The following is a 21,641-nucleotide window of genomic DNA, read 5'->3' as shown; positions in this document are numbered from 1 at the left end:
AGCTCCTTGTCCTTCACATTTCTTTGGACAAACCCTGGGTAAGGGACAGTATCTTTTATAGTGTGACCTGATACACTTGGGAAAAGGAGCCAAGCTTTTGAACCGACAGACTTCATCAGATCCCAGCTCTATCCACTCCTCGGGTTCCAGCTGCACCAGCGGGTCTGGAGAGGTTTACCTTCTCTCCACAAACCCTCCTGCCGTCTGTCCGCAGAAAATGGAACAAGAGGGTTATTTTCCTGCTCCTCTGGAGCTGTTGAGTGTGGCTGTGCAAACACAAGGTTACAGTCCCGCACTCCTCAAGTACGTCTTTATTGGCCTCCACACCTGGAGAACAACAAAAGCGGAGACATTAAGAGGGGCTTGAAGGGCTGTGAAGTGGAGAAAAGCACCGGTGCCGGGCTCTGAGCTCTGCCCGGGGCCTGCAGAGCTGCCGGAGGGGCAGGAACGCAGCAATGAGCGAGGTGGGAGCAGAGATGGTCGCGGAGCCGGTTCCGCCAGGGCCAGCCCGGCCGAGGGGCTGCCAGAGTCCCGTGGCCAGGCAGGGTCTGTCAGGCGGCGCGGGGCTCACGTTGTCGGCACGTAAGCTCATACTTGGAGTGAAACCCGCCGGCGCTGTTTGGTGTCCTTACAGCCATTTGAGCAAATAATGGAAACTATTACCTTTGGGATTTTGTCTGCCCGTATGGGACAGAGATGCCTCTCATTTTTAAGTGCTGCATGGTTTCAACTTGCAAGAACATTTGATAAACTGTACCTAAACTATAGGGAAATGAATACTTTCTTTTAAATCCACAGTTGTTTTTTGAGCTTGTGAGCAACCAGTTAAGCTAGATGGATTTAGAAAGGCCCTACAGTGTTTTTCTGTTGAAATACCAGATGATAAACACCATTTTTCTTGTGTCCCTGCAGAAACAAGAGAGCCCAGGGTAACATAAAATTTTCTTTTACTTCCTTCCAACAATGGCACATTTCTTCTTCTAGAGGCTGATTAATATTTATTACTATAGTAAATGGCAACTTAAATATATGCTAGCGGTTCTGCAGTATATCATTAATTTAAGAAAACAGGACACCTACTATCAAACTACAATGGGTCCTTCTACAATGAATAATGGCGGTGATACGGCAACCTTTTAAAAGGAATTGCTGAGGCATCGTGATACCGATTTAAATGACAACAGGTTACCATGCAGAAGCAGATCATTCCAACCAGTACGTGTGATTCCACGGGCAATCAATAAGCGAGGCACCTTAGGTTGTGCACTGCGAGTGGCAACAAAATTATAAGAAAGTGGGAAAACAGTCACAACCTGAGCATGAAAATTAGTGTTCTCCTCATAAAGGCTGCTGCGGGAAGTCCTTCATCCCCTGTCCGTCCCAGGGGTGCAGGGATGCATTCGTCGGGGCTGTGGGCATTACTGCACCTTTTGTAAAAGGCTACTCATAAATTCTTCCAAAAGAGGGTTTGAAGTTGGAGCTGGGAGAGACACTTTTGGGGCTGTTTTTCAATTAAGATGATACTTTGCAGAGGAGGAATCTTTGTTTTCAAGTAATTTTCTTCTTGAGATTCCTGAGTTGTTTTCAGATGTGCCTTTTGGAAAGTTAAAAGAGGACTCTTAGTGTCAAAATGAAAAACTATTTAATCCGTAAAACTACATACCAGACTCTGAAGAGCAGGATCAGATGAGGTTAGGTCTACTTTGTTAATGGCTCCGTTTTTTAACTACAATGATCTGCACAATTACTTTTCTTACTTTTGTATTCTTGCACTTCTAAGATCCCCCACTCTGGTAGTAAAGGTCCTAATGCCATGACACTGCAGTCCTCAAATAAAGACCACTCAAACAGCCTGATACAGACACATGCAGGGAGGGAGACAGAGACACTTGGTGCAGGACCGAAACAGGAGGCCACTACTTCATTTAGACATCCACAGGATGCACGATAAGGACCCGGGGTCGCTGGATGGGTAGGTCTCTGCCATTGGCAGGCTTAAAGATTTACAGCCCTGACCCAAACTGCTCCTGCTGCAGGATGGATTTGCGGTGGCTCAGGCACCACAACTGGCTCCCATGGTCATGATCTGTAACGGCTGGTTGTTGTCTGCCCCACCACCCTCATCATCTCCAGCGCCTTTCCCACCGCGTGACCGGCCAGCGCCCTCTGGATCCGTCTGCTGACCTCTTACAGCCACATACGTCAGCGAAGCACGCCCTTCACCCTGAGACATCCTTTCTGGGACCTTTCTTAGTTTCTCTGTGTACGCCCACGGCTTTCTCAAGAGGTTCTGCCTCATCCATATTCAATTTCCTCCCTTCCCAGATCTGCCTTCCTACCAGGTGGGACAACGCCACTCCTTGGCAGCGTGGCCAACGGGGCAAACGATGCTCACCAGGCGATGGAGATGCAAGGTGGCTGCCCCATAACGCCCTCCGCACCCAGCACTGGGTGAAGGTGATGCCGACCACAGAATGGTGCCCATCAGGGCGCCGGCCCCTCCGGAGCCTGGAGGGTGCTTTGGCTTGGCACAGAAGCTCGTTGTGCCGGCAGCCGCTTCCTGATGAGTCCGGCTGCACTGGAACAACCTCCTATGAGCAGCACGGCCAAGGCAAAAGTAAAAAAAGTCCTTGATTCAAAATAAAAGGGCGAAAAGGATGATTCATTTTCTTCATGAACGCCATATGTCATTTCTTACTTTATAGATAGGCTCACAGAATTCAGAGACTCGGACTGATACAGGATTTTAAGAGCTTTACTCACTACAAATAATCTTTTGATGATGAAACCAACTGCATAAAGCTTTGGAAGAAAGACCTTGCATGAATATAGCCAAATTAGGAAAGCCATATCGTAACAGCTGTATTCATAACCACATGTATTGCTGTTTTATTTTTTAATCTACATTACTGGATCTATTTTTGACTACAAACTAGATGACTCATTTGATCACCACCAGTGAAAAAAACATAGTATGTTGCCACAAAATACTTCTTAGAGTTGATGCAGTATATTTTTGCTTTCCACTGCAATCATATATCTCTCTACAAACAACCATGGGCAAAATCAGCACATACAGGAATTTGACTTGCTTTTTTCAATAACCAAGGAGCTGCTTGGATTTAATTGTCATTTGTCTGCCTCTTTGATTAGTTTCTTCCATTTATTTTCCTGTCATTTTTCTCTGATTGCTCTGCTCTTATTGAGAGTCCAAGAGATGAAATTTTCTTCAAAAATATTTCAAACAAATCTGTATTTTTACTACTACGCTCATGGAAGAGGGGCAAAAACTTAACCAAAAGCAGCTGCGGAGCAGTATTTTCTACCTCATTTATCCCTTTATGTTCATACAAAAGAGAAAAATTGAAAATTAGCCAGGAATGTAATACCACAAATTCTCTCACTAGAAAACACAGCATAGTTTGCAGTAATCCCTTTAACCATCGCATTAGCTTCTTGATCTGCAGCGCACAAACCCTGCTCTCAGAGAGGCACACGACTGCCCTGGCTCGGGCAGACCCCGGTCGCCGAGGCTGCGGGGGTCCCTCACCCCCACATTGGGGGCGATGGCTGCGACTTCAACTCGTTCGTGGCATCAGAAATATTTATAGTTGTTGGCCATTTCTGTTGTCTCTGGGCCAAATTCTCACTTGCATCAGTCAAGCAGCTCTTTTACATTGAGAGTATCGGCGTGGCTCTGCGCTGGGGACGGAGCAGCGCCAACGCTCTGGGGGAGCTCTGCCAGCCCCACGGCATCAGCCAGCGGGTTAGCACCAAAAGTCATCTTCAGCTCCAAGGTTTCCTTCCCCTCTCTGCAGCAATGCCTTTATTTCTTCATAACAAAGCAGGGCAGCATCAGTTCCAGGCAGAACTTTGGCCCTTTCCTCCATGTGGGATTCCTGAAGAAACCAAGAAATTCTTAAGAAAATCTCTCCACTCCCCCGACGCTGCCTCTCTTCCGCAGCGGGGCTCCGGCCTCGGTGGCCTGGTCCCCACATGCCTGGTCCCGTCCAGCCCCAACCCGCAGCCTGGCCCCGACTCCCCACCCGGGGAGCTTCGAGCAGACCTTGCTCCGTTTCACCTCTGCTCCTCCCTCGGGACTTGTCCCCTTCCCCTGAGAATCATAGAACCACAGAATGGTTTGAGTTGGAAGGGACCTTAAAGATCATTTAGTGCCACCCCCTGCCCTGGGCAGGGACACTCCGAATAGACCAGGTTGCTCAAAGCCCCATCATTCCCCAGGTTCAAAAGTCCGAAGGGCAGCTTGCTCCATTCTTCAAAGCCATGGTTGAAACAATCCAAGTGGCAGGAATATAAATGAGGAATAAAGCTGCAACCTCAACTGAGTTTTAGACCCTGCAAAATCCATCTTAGAAAGTACAGATTCTGACCTGAGAAACGAGTATTGCTCAAGACGCTTTAAATCACAGAGAATGATGCACTGGGAGAGACGGCGCTCCGCAGATGACCTAATACGTCTCTTCCTCCCCTGTCCTCAGCGACTCCAATAAACTCCTGACCTTGCAGACCAACAAAGACAAACTCAAAGGAGACGGGAAGTCTGGCTTCACCTTCGGCATCGTGTCAGAAGCTCTGCGTGGTTCAGAAGCAAATACTAGTGCCAACCTCTTACTGCCATTCTATGAGCCAGCAACCATTTTTTTGTCCGTGGTACAGGCTTCTGCCTTCAGAGCTCAGCTGCCCGCCGAGGGCACGTCAGGCAGCAGCACTCTGGTGACACCTCTGCAGGGATAGTTTTGTCCTGATAAAAGCTACCAGTGAATCAACAGGAAGCTGAAATCTCTGTTTCTCATAGTGGAGCATCTTTCCCCTTTGTCCATTTGTCGGCAATTTATGGGGAATGACTACTGCAGAGACTTAGCTGTGTTTAGTCATAGGATGGTTTTGTCTCTTCCTAGCAAAGAGCTAAGTATAGCGCAGACTCATTATTCAGAGGCCGTCAGTGATAAGTGGCGTTGGCATCCTTCCCACGGCGCAGTCTGAGCCGGGGGTCGGGTCCTCCTCAGGGCCGACTTTAACTTGCCTTCGCCTCCCCCTGACTCCCCTTCGCTCCCTGCGTGACCTGCCGCCGCGCGGGAGCAGATCCCATCCTCAGAGACAACGTTTCTGGTGGTTTATGCCCGATGACAGGCTGAATCATTCCGAAACCTAGAAACTGAAGCCAGCACATCCAGCTTGGCTGAGTTTCCCATCTCTGGGAGCAGCCACCCTCAGGTGCTTCTCAAGGGGTTTCTGAGCATCAGGAGTAATCCACCCCTGATACGGCTTCTCGCTCTGGCTACACTTAGCTATCACCTGTCATGATTTATTTGTCTTATCATTCATGACAACGCTTCCAGATGTATTTCATTGTAGATATAGGCATATAGGATGTTTTAAAATCTTATTCTAATCTCAGTTTTATTATCTTCCACTATACAGAAATCGTAAAGCGTAATTATACGCTGTGTCGGGCACTGTTGCCACACTCCACGGGGAGAGGCTGGACCCTGCGCTGGCACGTGGAGCCTGCTGCTACACAGCTTTACAACTGCCATTTAAAACTAAAACAAGGAAACAAAAAAAAGCCCAAACCCAGCACTTTTACGTGTAACATCTCCTGGCTTTAGCCACCCACAAACAGATCGCTTTCTCTCCATGCTTGTCCGAAGCATGACCCTTGGCCGTCCCCGGGCCGGGTGGCAGCGGGGCAGTGCCACCGCTCCCCGCTGGGTCCTGGCCCATCACCCGGGGCCTCGTGGCTCCCAGAAATCCCTTTGTAAGTTCTTTCCTATTTTTCCCAGGTCGCCATGTGCGTGTGTGCATTGGGAAAGTGAGATCATGTCACCCCATTGCCATTCCAAATGTTTCCTGGGGCTGCCAAGACCTTCATGGCCTGGGTTTGTAAAACAATATCGCTGTGCTCTCCCCTCTGCTCGCTCCCAAAATGCCTCTGGAAGGTCAGGTTCAAACGCCCTCCCCAGGGGGACTTTATCTCTCCAGAATTTCTCTTCTGCCTTTGCTTTTTAACCCAGATTTTTTTGAGGCTGTTTCAATGCCTCTTCTAAAAAAAATAATCAGGCATTTGCTCTGCGTGTCAGGCACGTCCCCGCTCTCGAGGGCTGCCAGCCCCTGCGGCCCGTGTGCTGAGCCAGCCCGGCGTCACCCGCACGGCTCCAGCCCATTGCTTCTCCTGGGCAGAGGGAATCCCGCTCCCCGGCCGGCCCCTGCACCGCTCAGTGCCCGCCATGCCGCAGCATCGCACAGGGCTGCAGAGGGAAGCCTGGCGCTCGCCAGCCTGGAAAATTATGTCATCTCTGTCCCTGGGCGATTTGGACGCCGAGGGGAGAATTTGGTGACCCAGCACACCCACCCCTACCCCCCCGCCCAAGGCACTGCACAGATTTACCCCTCCCTGCATGGACCCGGGCAATCCATCTCCTGGCTGGAAGCAGCAGAAAGTCCTTACCTTCTTCTGCAGGCTGAGGAGCCCTGAAAGAACCAAGGCAGAGGCTGGCTGGAGCGCAGGAGGGGAAATGCAGGGGAAATACATGTGCCTGCGTCGCCTTCCCAGTCTCCTCCCAGTAAGGCACCAGCCTTTGCCGCCATTCACTCCTTTTCCTTTCCAAACGGCCGCTGTACATTGTATTCCTTCATTTCAGAAAAGCTTACCCAGGTACTGGGGACAAAACACAATGTGAGCTCTCATAAACCCTGCCAGGGGCACATGCGGAAGCAGACAAGCAAAAGGGACATAATTAATCGTGAAGCACTCTCAGAAACTGAATGCGGGTCAAAATGAGCCCAGGGTGATGAGCCCTTCTCTGCGGGAATGTATTCAAGAAATCTCAGAAAAATGTACCAATGTGTGAGATATTACATCAACAAAAGAGTGTTTAGGATTTTTTTTTTTCAATTTACTGTTGTGAAGAGACAGCTTGGTTCTGAGCTGAGTTTGTGTTCCTTGCTCGCGACCACAGAACGTAAGGAGGCGGCTGGGTCCTGGTCACTGTTATTTCAGCAGGGTTTTTCCTAGATTCAGGCACAATGAGGAAGGGAGAACAGCGGGGGCCAGCGGGAAGAGGGGAGCAGGGGGAGAGAGCTGGGAGCGGGAGCATGAGGAGCCCTCTTACCCGCACCTGCACAAAGGGGCTTTGTGCTGGACCCCCAGCCAAAGCAGGAATGTTTGTTGAAAGCTGTAGAGACCTTGCCATTTCATGTAAAAAAAAACAAACCCAAAAGGCAATAGATCGTCATTCAACCCTTAACATTCATTGAAATAAGCGAAACATGGTTTTGGACAGTTTCTTCTGTTAAAAACATTCCATGTCTGTTTTCTGCGATAAACTGCCCCAGCACATTCCTGTCTGATTCGGGAAATCCGTTTCCCCATGCTTCGTGTCAGAGCCTGGGACAGCAGGACGGTGGGATGGTTGTACGGCAGGACAGGGGCACAGCAGGATGGCAGAACAGTGGGGCGGGGGACAGCAGGATGGTGGGACAGGGGGACAGTGGGATGGCGGGGCACGGGGACGGCGGAATGGTGGGACAGTGGCACAGCCCCCAGGCCAGCCACGAAATGAGACTTGGCTTGGGACCTGCCAGCTCCCTCCACCTCTGCCGGGCCACACACCGCCCGGGCATCCGCCCAGGCGCCGGGCCCCATCCGCACCCCTCCGGCGCCGCCCCTTTAGGGCGGGAGTGTCTGAAAACACCTTTTTTTTTTTTCCTTTTTCTTTTTCTTTTCCTTTTTCTTTTTCTTTTTTTTTTTTTTTTTAAGCCCCAGCCGCTGCGGCGGGGGCTGCGCTGCCCTGCGCTGCCCTGCGCTGCCCTGCGCTGCCCGCAGCGGAGCTCCGCGCCCGCGCCCACGTGCACGCGTTGCGCAGCGCGCCCCGCCCCGCCGCACGCCATTGGCCAGGAAAGTTTCCTGCCGGCGGCGGATTGGCGGAGGGGCGGGCGGGGGCAGCCGCCGTCGCCAATGAAAGGCGGCGGGCGGGTAACGCGCGGCCAGGCGGCGGGCGCGGAGCGGTGCGGAGGGAGCTGAGTCCCGGCGTGCGCAAGGTGGGTTCCGCGGAGGGGGGCGGGACAGACCGACCGACCGACCGACCGACCGACCCTGACCGAGCCACCCGTGCCCGGTCAGGGCCCGCGGAGCCTGGCCGCGCAGTGCTGGCGGTGTGCGACGAGGAGGGGCGGGCGCGCACGCACGTACCCACCGGCGGGGCTGTAAAACTTCATATTTTTTTTTTCCTTTTTTTTTTTTACCCCCATTATCTCCTCACCTCCTGCTTTCCGCCCCGCGGCAGCCCGCGCGGTGCCCGCCGCTGGGCTTGCCCGCTGAATGGGGGGGTGCTGAGGCCCCCGGGTGCGGGTGGTAGCGGCTCGTCTCGCACCCGGCGCTGCTCCGGCAGTTTGCTCCCCTTCGGCTCTTCCCTTGTGCCCGCCTGTCCCTGTTGAAAACTCCGCAGCTAAACTCACCCAGCGGCTGCTGTTGTACCGCTTTTGAGCAAGGGACTGGAGCAGCGGGTGCACAGAGGAGGCGTGTCACGGAGCACGGCTGCTGTGTGGGTTGTTAAATGCTCAGGGTTAAGAGTGCACAGAGGTAATCTCTGAAGTACTGAAGTTTTTCCGACATCTCGACAGGGCAAGTCTAGCTGTGCGTTGTGCCCGGGCAGGGTCTGCCCAGTGATGTGCCTGGGGTTCTTCTTTCTGTACAAGAAACCTACTTCAACCAAGCTTTTGCTGGGAAAGCAACTGTTGGTTGTCTAAATTAAGGTGCCTAAGCCCCTGAGTGGTGCTGCTCTGAGCCTGTGTCCCTGGGGGAGCTGCTTGTCTCCTGTCAGACCCTCTGGAAGCATTGGTCCTGTCGAAGGCTTGCTCTCCCCAGGGCGTCCCAGATCTGTGCCACAGCGTCTTTTGATGAGCAAAAGAACCAGAATAACTGAAACGCCCTCTTGGCATGGTGTTAGGCTGAATGGAAGGGATTTTAATTGCTGAATAAAAAAAAATGCGTGGAATGGGTTGCCAGGGAGCAGCTGCTCTTACGACCTCACTTGCTGTACCTTTGTCACAGCATAATTAGGAGATGAGTTAAACGCTGAATGTCAGTGCTTCTCAGTTTCCACATTGCTGTAATCCCATCCCTTGATGCCAGATGGCCCGGACTGGGCAGTGCTCAGTGCTGTGCCCTGGGACTGGCCTCTGTGGGGCTGCTGGGGTACAGGGACACCCCCAGACCTTCCTGGGGGGATGGTACACTTTGCTGTGAACTTCTCCGAGAACTTTGTTCAGCACTGTCCTTGGACCTCCCTCCCTGTCCCGGCTGTCGAGGTGTAGCTCCCTCTGTCCCCTTAGGTTTGAACTGGGCCGCTGCTGGGTCCCAAGGAAAACTATTTGCTGGTTTTGTGGAAAACTGGATGCTCCTTGCAGGTCGCTGCAGGCAAATGTTGGTGTTTGGCCCGGGGTGCGTGTGTGTCACTGTGCTGCTGTCTGGGTGGCTGGGGCTGTGCCTCACACTGTGCTCCCCTCTGCAGCATGATGCTCCTGCTCTATGTCCTGCCTGAAATACCTGGTTTTGGGTGGGAGTGAGGGGTTTCTCCTTCTAGATCTGCCCCCCTTCCCTGTCCCTGCGGATGCCCACAACTGCCCACTGCAGGGGCCCCAGTGTGGCACCATGGGGTGACCCTGTCCCTGCAGGTGTGTGTGGGGTGGCCAGGGCTTGGTGAGGACCTGCTGGGAAGGTCTCCCCTGGTGTGTTGTCCCCAGAGACTCGGAGTAATGTGCCCTCTGCCAGCAGGTCCCTGTTGCTGGTAACCCTTGGCTGTGTCGATAGGGTCCTGGTTGCCATGGCTGCTGTGGGGAGGGCACAGCTGGAGGCCCTTGGGAAGCTCTTCCCAGTCACTGAGTGGAGATTGATCCCACAAGAGTGAAAACTGACCCTTTTTCTTGGGCACCAGCAGCTGTGTGGTGTTTGCTGGGCTATGGGCAGCTCGATTCCCCCTCACCTGGGGGGCCTGAGCAGGGTGAAGCCCCTGCTCGCAGCCCCAGGCTGGGGGGGTACCCTGTGGGAGGCAGCGGAGAAGCAGGTCTAGACATGGACAGCAATGGGGGCTGAGCAAGTCTGGGCTGTGGAGCAGAAATACGCCTCACAAAGATGTGTCTGCACTAGACCCATCTCCCAGGAGCTTCTTGAGCATTGTCCCCAGGAGCTGGAGCAGGGGGGCTGTGCAGTGGTGCAGTACCAAGCACCCGAAAGGCTTGGGAGTGCAGAAACCATCAGAGCCTTTCCAAAACGTGTGGCTGGGTACTTAGGGATGCTCAGCTCCCGTTGGTGGGGGGACCAAGTACAAGGTGTAGTTTCTAACTTCACTAAAATCTGCGGAGGGACTAGCACAAAGCCCTTCATCTGCAGTGGAAGGGCACAGCGTATCCTGGCGAGGGGGGTGCCCTGTGTCTGGGCACTATCCTGTCTCCTGGCACCTGAACTGGCACCGGGCATGGGTATAAAAAAGGAAAAGTCCCAGCTAGTTTGCGTTTCCAAAGGGATGTGAAATGACATAATAAAAACAAGGAAAAAAAATAATAGAGACCTTGGATCACTGTCTGAATAATATATGCCCAAAGACAAATGGGGCGTCCTCGCAGTAGACGGCTGTTTAATTTCCTGAATCGGGCGAAGGGCACTTTTTTCTGGGCATGGGGTGGAATGCTGTCAAATTTTAATTTGGCTTGGCAGTGCTGCACAACCAGTTTGAGCAAGTTGGGGAAGGCAAGTCTGGAACTCATTAGGGCTTGTTGCAAGGCCCTGAAAATTTGATTTTCAGTCACTGTTGGGTTTAATTATTGTTGATGTCTTGCCTAGCGTATTATGGGATTCTTTCTGAGGAAATTAAAACAGCATGAGTGGGACGGCGTTCTGTTTGGCAAATGGGTTGTTTAGATTAAATTCTAAATGGAGAGTTAAAACTCGAAACAAAGATAAAGCGTGATGGCTGGCATTTCGTGCGTTACTGGAGCTGGTTCAGCTGGACGGTGCAGGCAGCAGGGTTTGTGTACTCTGCTCGCTAAATTCAGTCCATTTTTTTCAGGAGAAGAAAATAACCCACTAAGCTAAAGGGACTGCTCAAAGCCAAGGTAAAGTTTAGTCAGTTAATGCAAATTTTGGTTCTTTTAACTTTTTCTTCAGTTCTGTAGCATGGGATTTCACAAACACCTGAAGCAGACGGGCTGTGGGAAGGGAACACGGTGTTGGTGCTGCTGGGGTGACCCAGCCCCAGTGTGTGCTGGGCTCAGGGGGAGGCAGAAACCTCCCTTTTCTAATGTAATGGTTGGATTTGATGATCTTAAAGGTCTCTTCCAACCAAAATGATTCTATGGTTCTCCATCAGCAAAGTATCTGGACACTTGAAACTCCTCAGCTTGTATCTGTCAATGTACATGGCAGAGCTCTTAAGGATCGGGAGCTTGCCCTTTGGAAGTCCAGCAGTGTAAATCTTTTTAGAAACCTTGAGGAATGCATTGGAGACTCAGCTCTCTCATTCATTTTTTCCTAAGCCGTATCCCTTGACCAAGGTGTCAGGGTCACTGGGGCTGAGCCCCGGCTGTGTTCCCGCGGCAGACGTCTGGCTTCCTTGGGAAGAGCCAGGCTCCCAAATAATGGGAGTCATGCCCAGAATTAGTCTCCTGCAGGACGCATCTGTGACATCTGTTCTGTCCAAACCTGCTTTCAAGCAATTTGGGGACACAGTGCTAAAGATGGTGAACGCTGTAACTGCAGTGACTGTGCCTGCAAAGCCATCGCGGGCCTCGTTTAAACGTGCTAGTGCTTGTTTGTGTGAACGCTGTCAGGAACTGTACAGGCAATTTCACCTCTGCTTCTGGAGGTTGGACCTTCTAATTTTTAACTATTAGACCACAAAAAGTTATTTATCCCTTGCAGACCTTCCATGCTCATGATTTCTGTAGTCCCCACTAGCAGAAGCTGAGTTTCATGATGAGAAGTTGGTACCTTCTCCGTAAAGCCCCCTCTCGATGGGCAAGGGGCTTGGTCCCTGTGTCAGTGACAGGTTATACGCTGCTGATGGCCTGGGGAGATGGCTCTATCACCCGCCTGTCCCTCCGAAAGCCAGTTTGTCCCTGTGGGACTGGGACCCCTGCTCCAAGGACGGGGTCACTGTGGTGGAGCCCAGGGAGGAAGCGCCGCCACAGGGAAACAGATGTGGGTCTTAATGCAGAAACCTGCTTAGCTGCAAGCAAGTATTTATAGATATGAAATCATAAAGCAGCACATGGGTTAAAGAGCTTATTTTGGGACTTGGGCTCAGAGCTAAATCAAGTCCTGTAAAATACAATTTACAAGTCACAAAATCCCCCTCGTCCTGCAGGAAGGCAGTGTCTGCAGTATTTTTTTAGGCTGAGATTTTTTTTCCCTCTTTTTAGAGAGGAAATATTATATTTCAACCATTCAGGAAGAGAGGTATTCAGATGTCCTCGCTTGAAGCTATTGCTCCGTTTAAAGATGGGGCTCAGAGAAAGGGAAAGGTTTCAGGGCAGCTATTTGCAGTTTTTGAAAGAGCAAGAGTTTCCTGACGCTGGGTACCAGCCTGACTTCTCGTACTTTTACCATCTACCTACTCCGAGCCCTCTGACTTCACCACTTCAGTTAGGGAAAGCCTCTGAACTGCTCCAGAGCAGCAGTTTCCCTCTGCGATGGGGGGCTCTTCCCTCTTGCTGGGTTTACTGGTTTTTGCACCCCCTGCCCCTGTGTGTTGGTGCTTTCACGAATCACATGCAAAGTACGTTAAAAGCAGTTGATGCAACTGAAATGAATAGCAGCTTTGACCTAATTGCTGATGCATAAGGCATCATCAATTGTTAAGGTTTAGCTTGCTAGGTGCAGTATCTCCAACCTGTTGAGGAGTAGCTCTCTGGAGCCGATGGGAGGCAGGGGAAGGGAAGCCTGGGTGAGCTGTGGCAATTAAATGGGTGCTAATGAACAGGGGTGCAGCTGGCTGGCTCGCTTGGCAGTCAAATGGTGCAAATAAAAATACTAGGGAAATGGAGGAGGGTGGCTGAGTAGTAGGAAGTAAGGAAACTAAAAAGGCCTTTTTCTGCTAGTACTGAATTGTCGGTGCTGTGAGCTGTATCTTTTCAGACACGCAAAAATCCTCACTTCTAGGGAAGCAACTCCTGCTTGTGCCTGCAATGTTAAAGCCTTGGTTAGGAGAAGCACGGAAGCAGCTGGGGGGCTGTTGTGTACTTGCTGTGCAAATAGCATTATTAATTCCTAGTGCAGTTGTGTATGTCAGTTGGAAGCTTTAAATGCTGGGGGCTTATTGCCTTACCTACTAAGAAAACAGGCTAAATTCTGTCAGGATTAGCCTTTACATAGTCCTTGGCAAATTATTCAAGATAGTGTTTCATTGGGAAACACACGAGGAACCTGTCATAGGATGAAACATCTACTGTTGACTTACCAGAGGAGCATACGAAAGCAAACTTGCCCAAAAGCAGCGTGGCGGGTTGCCCGTGCCCTGCTGGTATTTGAGGTGGTGCAGCCCTTCAGCTTCTGCATTAGAGTTCAGGGCATCACCAGCCACAAAGTTAACTTGGGCTTCTTCATTTGCTCTTCCTGAAGATCTGGAAACCTGTCATTCAAAACCACCTCACGTTATTTTCCCTCTGTATAAGAAGGTAACTTGTCAAGATCATGAAGCTCCAGGCACAAATAAAAAATATCCCCCGTGTCCTCTCGCACGTGCTGCCCGGTCTGCTTGGACTACTGGAGAGCTTCCAGGAGAGCCAGCTCCAGCAGGGCGCTGGCAGGAGGGCCAGCTGGCTCCTGTCAGCCAGGAGGCTTGATCCAGAGCATTGGGATATAGTAGCTGAGCGGGATTTCTCCTAGTTTAAAGTAGTGTCCCGGATCTGGATGCTTAGAATGGGAACCCAGACCTGCAGCCCCAGAGGCTGGTGTGACTCCATCTCAGTAGCTGTCAGAGGGCTGTTAATTTACTACACTTTGCCTCTTAAACACTTCATGCCCAAGCCTTGGTTTTTGTGTTCTTGCACAGCTGGATGGGCCTGTTGAGATTTTTGGAGGGGTTTGTAGTAGTGGCTGGATCCCATGGGAGCCTTGGAGCTGAAAGGGGGAAGCTGCAGTGCGGGAAGGCTGGGGTGCAGGAGAGGGCGCGTGGCCCAGGTGTGCCTCTGCCCTCAGGCACATCTTCGGCTTCCTTCTCTTGTGATCTCCTCAGCTGTAACATGTGGACAGTAGGGCTGAGAAAAGTATTTAGAAGGACTACATCAGTTGTGTGGTACAGAAACTTGATGGAAGCGGCTGCTGAAGTGCAACATGTCAGTGTCTGGAGGGACCCCATCCCTGGTGGTGGTTCAGCGCCTTCTCCTGGTGCTGGAGGTGGGAAGGACAGAGCTGGCTTGGTGAAGGTAGTTGGTGACTACAGTGAGACACTTACCTGAGCCCTCTGGAACTCAGCACAGCTGCTGTTCAATTAAATTTGGGTGGGTTCTTCCCATTCCATACACCTACTCACAGCTTGGTTTGGTCTTATAATTAAGACCAAGTGTTGGAAGAACTGTCTTGCTTGCGGAAAAATCTATTCATCTTATTTTTCAAAGTTTGCCCTTCTCTTATCGTTATTTCACACATTGTTAGTGGAGAAAGGAATGCTGCCAACTATGTGCTCTTGGAAGAGCGAGGTATTTGCAGAGGCTGTGGTTCTGTTGTATCTCTGTCATCCTGTAGGTTGAGATCTGGCAGCTCCATTGAAATAGTTCTCTCAGATATCGATGCCTTCCCCTGGTCTTTATGGTGCTAAAATAAAAGGCAACAAACTTCTTGCTCTGCAAAGCTTAATATCAATAAGTGCTTCCAGTATTCCAGATGATACCAGCTCATTTACTGGTGACTTAAGTAAATCCTATAGAGAGAATTTGGGATGAAAGAGTCTTTTGTAAGTGACTTTTTTTTTCCCCTGTGAGTGTGGTAATTGGGTAACTCTGCTTGCTCATAATCTGGCAGGGAAACAAATTGCTTTCAGGTCATGATTACAATAGATGTTTTCTGCCTATGAAAATGAGAAGAAAATAAAACAATCCTTTGCTGTTCTGTCAAAATTATAGTAGCAAGTGTGTATATTGATTAATGCACTTTGAAGAGTAGCTGTTTGCCCTTGCACAAACTTATTCCGCTTGCAGGCACTGTCAAGGAGCCCCTTCCACGATCCAGGGAAGTTTGTCCAGCCCAGCTCAGCCCTGAGTTTTCCCACTGGAGGAAGCTCCTGGCTGGTCCTCAGCTGGTCCCAGGGATGGTTTGGACAGTTTTCTTCTGTGCCCGTACTGGGAGCTGACTCCTGAGGACACTGACACTGGACATCCCTGGACATCAGGTCTTGTCAAGGAGGATGCTTGTTGGTCGCCAGCAGGAGGGGAAAAAAATTAGTGTTAACACCCACTGTGTGAAAGTGTTGGACGAGGTCAGTGTGTTTCAGGAGTGGTGGTTCTGCCTCTGTGGCTCCTCTGCTGTGGTGTATCCTCAGTGCTGATGCTGACAAAGTGGGAAGGAAATCCCGCATCCCAGGAGCACCTCTGGAGCTAGTACTGTTTGTACTTCCCTTGCTCCAAATGCTGTGGCCTTGCCTGCAGGCTCCCAGGCTGTGTGTGTCTGGGGTGACGGAGGTGTCTTTTAGGGGTAACTTTCCCCAAAAAGTTTGAGGCAGGCTTAATGAGAAGCAGGTGATCCCCTTCCTCAAGGAATTTATTAAGAGGCTTTCCAAGATGGGAAAACTATCTAGGAAAAAGCTGAGTGAGACAGATTGCTCACCAAGCCATGAATTAAGGTGCTTGAGGCCAAGCTCTTGAAAGGAGGTTTCTGCCACCCAGGAGAGGGTTGGTTTGGGCTCTTCTGCATGGTAAAAGGACTTTAACTCAGTCTTTTAGGATTAAAAGTAATTGCTTTTTTAAAATATCTAAATAAAGCTGTGGCTTTTTTCAGACATAATGGGACTCTTTAGGCCAAGTTTTCAATGCCTTTAGTGTTTACCTGAAATTCTGGATGATCGTTTAGGCTACACCAAAAATGAGGTTTGATTTTTCTTATTTTTTTAACTTTTTTGACATGCATGTCAGTTGCACCTCGTGAATGTGGAGCTTTAGAGGATAGCTCAGCCTTTGGCATTGCTGTGCTGAAATGCAGGCAGTTGGTACCCTCAGGAGCATTAGCAATAACTGCCCTGGCACTTAAATGTATAGACAAAAGCTAGCCAAATGATTAACATCAAAGGGCCTCATTGGAGCAATCACCTGTGAGTTCAGATGTGTCAGATTGATGTGAACCTTCTGCCAGCACAGGAGCCACTGAAGGGAAAAACTATTGTGGTAATTTGACCAGATAACTGACAATCTTATTTCTTCTAGAGCATCTGCTTTTCATCTTAAATTAGGAAATTCAAATAGGAGTGAGACTATTTGACATGGATTTCTTGTTACTTCAGAGTGGATGTTACCTAGGCACTACCTTTACTATATATAGCTATTTGAAATGTCGATACCTTACTTGAGACTCCCAATAGCGTACAAAACAGTCTGGGCTCAGAACTGGGGTAGTTGTAGCTACTGGATGATTTGGGGGGAGCAGCAGAGGATCTGTTCATTGCTAGCAACTGCATGTACGCTGTGAAGGGACAGTTGGGTGCAACACGTGATTGTGGATAGGACAATTATAGCAAATCTGCCCAGCTGGACCCACAGTCAGAAGGAAAATGCGATCAAAAGAGGCTTTTTGTATGTACTGAGTCTGGCTTTATTCCTGCTTTTAACTAAAATGCAGCCCCTTGGATGTGTTACTATTTTGCTGTTGGGCTTGGCTGATCTTTCTCCTGCAGCCCGTGTAAATGCTGCTGGGTTTTAACTGATGGTGCTGTGCTTTTCCAGAGCTTGCAGCATTCCCCTCGCTGCAATACAGATACCTCTTCTGTTAGATGTGAACACTTACACCCTCTGCTTATTGGGAAATCCTTAAGGAAGTTTGAGCTAGCTCCCCGTTATTATGCAAGCTTAGCTCCATTATAGTCAAATAATGACAACGAATTAGTTGCTACCCATCCATATCCCTAAACTCCTCAACAATTGTGCTGAGCAAACCGGTCCCACCCATGTGAATATCATCTGACTTTTCCCTTTTCCTTTGTTCAAGAGACTTTCTCAAAGCTGGAGTTGTTAGTCTCCAAAACTCGTTGCAGCTGGAGGAACCCCACCCAAAGTGCTTGCGTGGTCCTGCAGCTTTGCTTGAGGTCTTCTGCCCTGGCTGTGATTGATCGGGGTCAGGCATCAAATGCTGAGACTGTGCAAGGGTCTCCCGGGGCTGCATGGAAGGGGTTGTGTTGAACTTGCCAGGGGAGCAGTCTGACCGCGAGGAGGGGTGAAACGAGGACCTTGGCTCTGAAGGGCTGTTGTGAACTTTGTAGTAAATTTTTTTGGAAACCGGCTTTTCCTCTTCCCTTCCTAAAAAGGAGGAGAAAACATACTTGAGGTAGTTATGTGTCTCCATTGCTGGTTTTAGTCTCCAAATAAGGTGTTGTGCAATAAGTGCTTTCAGGATCCAGAAACCTTTGCACAAGCAGGAGGTCCCTGTTTCACCAGTCCCTTCTGGAGCTGTGGCTGTGGCAGCTGGTCCTAAGGTGCCCCTTTCAGAGGCTGGAGAGCCGCGGGTGACTCATGGAGCAGTGCCGAGGAGGAGTAACGTGCTTGTGGGGTTCTCCTTCAGACCCCTGATGAACCTGCTCAGATGGGACTTGTGTTCTGCTGGCATCGAGCACAGCGAGAGGAGCAAATGAGCTGAGTCCTGCCATGCATCCCATCGCTGTGCGCGAAACCAGCTCTTGCAGGAGGGTGTATGTTCTTGGAAGCTTTATGGGTCTTCAGCATTGGTCAAACTTGCCAAAACTCTGACCCATATTTGAGGCCCAAGTTCCTCTGAGGATGCAGCTCCAAATCAATGGAGCTCATGATGCTGCAGGTTCAGTCCCCCTCAGCAGTGGCGTAGTGGCCAGCCTGCTGCTGACCAAAGGGATGTCCTCTTCTGACTGAAACTGCCCAGCAGTTTCTCATGGTACGTGATGTATATGCTGCTAATAGTGAAATCATCCTGCTAGGAGACACCTTGTCTTTCAGGGTGTTTCTTTCCCATCTGCAGGACTACTACAAACTTCTTGTGATTAGGTTGACGTCCCTGTGGATACACAGGAGAAAAGAGAACTCAAGGTCTGCCAAGAGAATATGGTCTAAGCATCCCTGATCAGATAAGGATCTCCTTACCTCGGTTATCATCCTTCTGTTACAGTGACTGGTTTAGCAGCTGGAGCTGGCTCCACTTTCCTATTTCCACCTTGTTTGTCACTTAACCAAGTCCCTCATCTGTGGTCTCATGACGTGTAGCACGCTTCTGCTGGAGGTCACGACTAATTTATCAAGTCTGTTTTGACCCTGGGCCTTGCGCATAGCCCAAGAGAGGTGGTGCAGGGAGCAGCCTGGGCTGTGCAGTCTGATAACGAAAGAAAAAGAAAGAAAACTAAACATCACTGAAAAGCAAGTGCCAGGCTCGTGACCGTATTTCCCTTACGCGGTGGCAAATTCTTCAGCAAAGGTGGGCCCCTCTTGGGGGGACACCAGGCCGCAGGCAGTGAAACAGCCCTGAAGGCACGTGCTTGGCTGCATTGGATACCGGTGTGCTGTTGCTGTGCTTGCATCCCCTCGTGTATCCAACTTATTAAGGCCTTTAAAGGAAAGCAGAATATTGCTATGGGCTCCCATGGCACTCGTGGGTTAATCTGTTACAGATGTTCAGTGGGACTTCCCAATTCTGCAGTGACCTGGGATAAACCAACCTCTCTGCAGAAGCAGCTATTAGCGGAGGATGTTAGCTTTCCCTGACTGGCCTTCTTGTAAGCTCTGAAAAATTTTATATTAATGTTAAATTTCTTCTACTCAGTACTCCATAAAATAATTGGGTCTCATGGAATGAGTGTCCCAGGAGCAGTGTGCTGGAGCCACCCTGTATTTGGTGGCTGTACAAAGCAGAGACATTATGTACATCCCAAATATCCCAGGGCACTTTGTTCCTTGCCGTACTGTACATCAGCCTGCTCATCTCCATCCGCGGGAGCATCCCAGCAGCCATCCTGCTACCGATGCCTTTGGCACTGAGCTGTTTATGCTACACCTTTAGACTGGATGTGTGGAGACAACAGAACCATGACACCTAATGACTCTGTGTCCATAGATCCAACTATACATAAGCGGGAAAGTACTTGTGTAGCTGCAACTCTAGAAAGGAGGAGACATTTCTGAGGACCTGTGCTTATGACAACTGGCGTGTCTGAGCACTGGCAGGTCTGAGTTCAGCCCATTTGCAGTCTAGAAGTTTGGCTGTAGCATTAGTCTGGGCATGGCATGGTCGCTCCTAGAGGAGTGTTTGCTGGGAAACGCCCAAGTGTAGTCTGAAGTCTCCTCTTTGTGGATGTACTAGATCTCTGGCCCTGAGCTGGTTGTGAGGACGGTGGAAAGAAGCTTCCACTTCTTGGAAGGATTTTCAAGTCAGGTGGATGTGAAAACAGTGTTTTCTCCAGGTGCTGTTGAGGATAGTCCCCTCGCAACAAGCCCAACTGTCAAACTAGCTTCAGTAGACCCTTTGGCAAAGGGTCATTGGCCAAGATGTGTTGGGCTGGTCAGAGGGTGATGATGCATGAGAAAAAACCTTCAGAAGTCTTCACCGAGCTGTGAATGGGGCAGGCTGGTGGAGCTGGACTCTGACCTGCTCATAACTTCTAACCAGGGGTCCATCTTGCCGGAGCTGCCTTGGAAGCTCAGTGTTCCTTTGCAAAAGAGTCATCACCCTCTGAACCAAGATGGAGCCATGTTTGGGTTTTTCCCGGTCACTTGTCATTACAGGCTTTCTATTTTCCAACCATTGAGCGAACTTACCAGTGTCTAGGATGGCCCTGCCTTTGGCCAGAAAAATAGCGAACCATGGTATTACTGGCATATTCCCGAGATTGTTCAGAGATGTTTTTGTGGGTAGAATGGCCTCAATTTCCTATCATTTCACTACCTAAGAATTTCCTCTGCACTGACTTGCTTTTTCTCTTTTAATAGCAAGAATGCTACAAGACGAAAAAAGCCAAAACAGAAATCTTAAAATGCATTGTATACCTAGTTATGGTGAGCAGAATTTTGCTTTTCTTCCAAGCAGTTTGTTGACAAGGGCTTTTTTTTTTAAAAGCATTACAAATGTCTTCAGCGTCTTTATCTTAAACTTTAGTCTCTCCATGTTTAACGATGCTGTTCCCAAATGGGCTTGGCCATAGGTGGAGCCTAAGACAGTTGGAGCATTTGTTTTGCATTATCTTACTGGGTTTGGGGCTTTTTTGCTGTGTCTTATGTGTGTGTCTTTCTTTTTTAAAGAAATCTCCTTTTATGCATATTTGAGGAGCTGGAGCGGAGCTGCGAGGAGAAGCTCCATATCTGGGCAGGAAGTCCTGCTGACCAGGCAGCCTGAAAAACAGGCAGCGGCGCCTGTTGTGTTTGGCCCCTGCACAGAGATGGAAATGAGAGAGGCTCGAACCTCCTCGGCTCCTGCGGGAGTGAGAAATAGCGCTGTCCTCCAAACAGGGACGTGGCTGTGCCTGGAGTTGTCACCGGGAGATGCTGCCCAGAGGGATCTGAGCTCACAGGGGAAGGCCATGCTGCAGTTGGTGGGTAAGTGCCCTGTCCCCATGTGGAGGGGCTCAGGTGTGTTCACCGAGGCCTGCCTGTGCCACGGGGATGTCCCTCAGAGTCCATGGGGCCACCTGAGCTGCCCCACAGACCGCAGTGGGGATGAGCTGCCATCCCAGGACCTTCCCCTGCTTCTGGAGACCTGCACTTCCAAGGGCAGAGAAACCTGAGCCATCTCAGAAGCCATGTGTTGCCTTGAAGAGCCTCTTGACTTTCACATTGCTTCCTCTATATGTTTTCCTATAGCTCCAGACTGGCAGGTAGCTTGCACAGTGAGGAGCCTCATGCTGCTGGCACCTGCAAGCAAGAGTTCCCAGGGAGGTCTGGAGCTCCTGGTCACAAAGGCATGTGGTCCCCTCTTGGCTGGAGCAGTGCACAACTGGGAGGGTCAGTGACTTGGTCTTTTGTGCTTGTCTGAAGCTATAAGTGGCCAAAAATAATGGTGAGAACTTCCTTAGGTTTAGTCTTGAGGAAATGTATCCTCAGCTTCTGTATAACCCAAAGGCAAGGAATCACCTGTCGATGCCAATAGGTTTGTTCTTCAAGTGAAACAATAATGGTAGTTTAGGAGCTGAAACTCTGCTGTATTAAGTGTGATCCATTTTTTTGGGCTGAATAAATGTGTTACTGCAGTGAGACAACAGTGGCAGTCCAAAAGCAGCTCCTGGGGTGCTGGCACTGGGTCAGAGGTGGGAGGGTCCAGCTTGCCTCGCATCGGCTGGTCTGGTGAGTTTTACAGGGATGGCACATGCCACAGGGTGCCCCTTGGGTTGGACGCACTTGTGGGACTTGCTTGTCCACCCATCTGTGAGCTGGCTGGTCAGCCCTTGGTGGTGTGGGGCACCACCTGTTGT

The 21,641-nt window shown here is 50.2% G+C and overlaps 1 protein-coding gene and 1 long non-coding RNA gene across 3 annotated transcripts in view; one reads left to right on the top strand and one right to left on the bottom strand.

The window, feature by feature from the left end:
• Window positions 1–2,891: 2,891 nt before the first annotated feature.
• LOC134521569 (uncharacterized) lies at window positions 2,892–8,460 on the bottom strand. Its single transcript, XR_010072808.1, has 3 exons — window positions 8,283–8,460; window positions 6,470–6,679; window positions 2,892–3,899 (listed from the first exon to the last, which is right to left on the bottom strand). It is a non-coding gene; the product is annotated as an uncharacterized LOC134521569 (long non-coding RNA).
• LMCD1 (LIM and cysteine rich domains 1) overlaps window positions 8,003–21,641 on the top strand; it is a 37,401-nt gene continuing 23,762 nt past the window's right edge. Inside the window, exon 1 of one of the 2 annotated variants that reach the window (XM_063348149.1) lies at window positions 8,003–8,061. The gene's annotated coding sequence lies outside the window, so the exon portion shown is untranslated. Of the gene's footprint in view, window positions 8,062–20,701; window positions 20,770–21,641 lie in introns of those variants that run through there. The other variant, XM_063348150.1, reaches the window with a different exon arrangement.

The sequence above is a fragment of the Chroicocephalus ridibundus genome, chromosome 10, assembly GCF_963924245.1.
Source record: "Chroicocephalus ridibundus chromosome 10, bChrRid1.1, whole genome shotgun sequence".
NCBI lineage: Eukaryota > Metazoa > Chordata > Aves > Charadriiformes > Laridae > Chroicocephalus > Chroicocephalus ridibundus.
The sequence above is the reverse complement of the archived record's forward strand: the minus strand, read 5'-3'. Positions and strand labels throughout refer to the sequence as shown.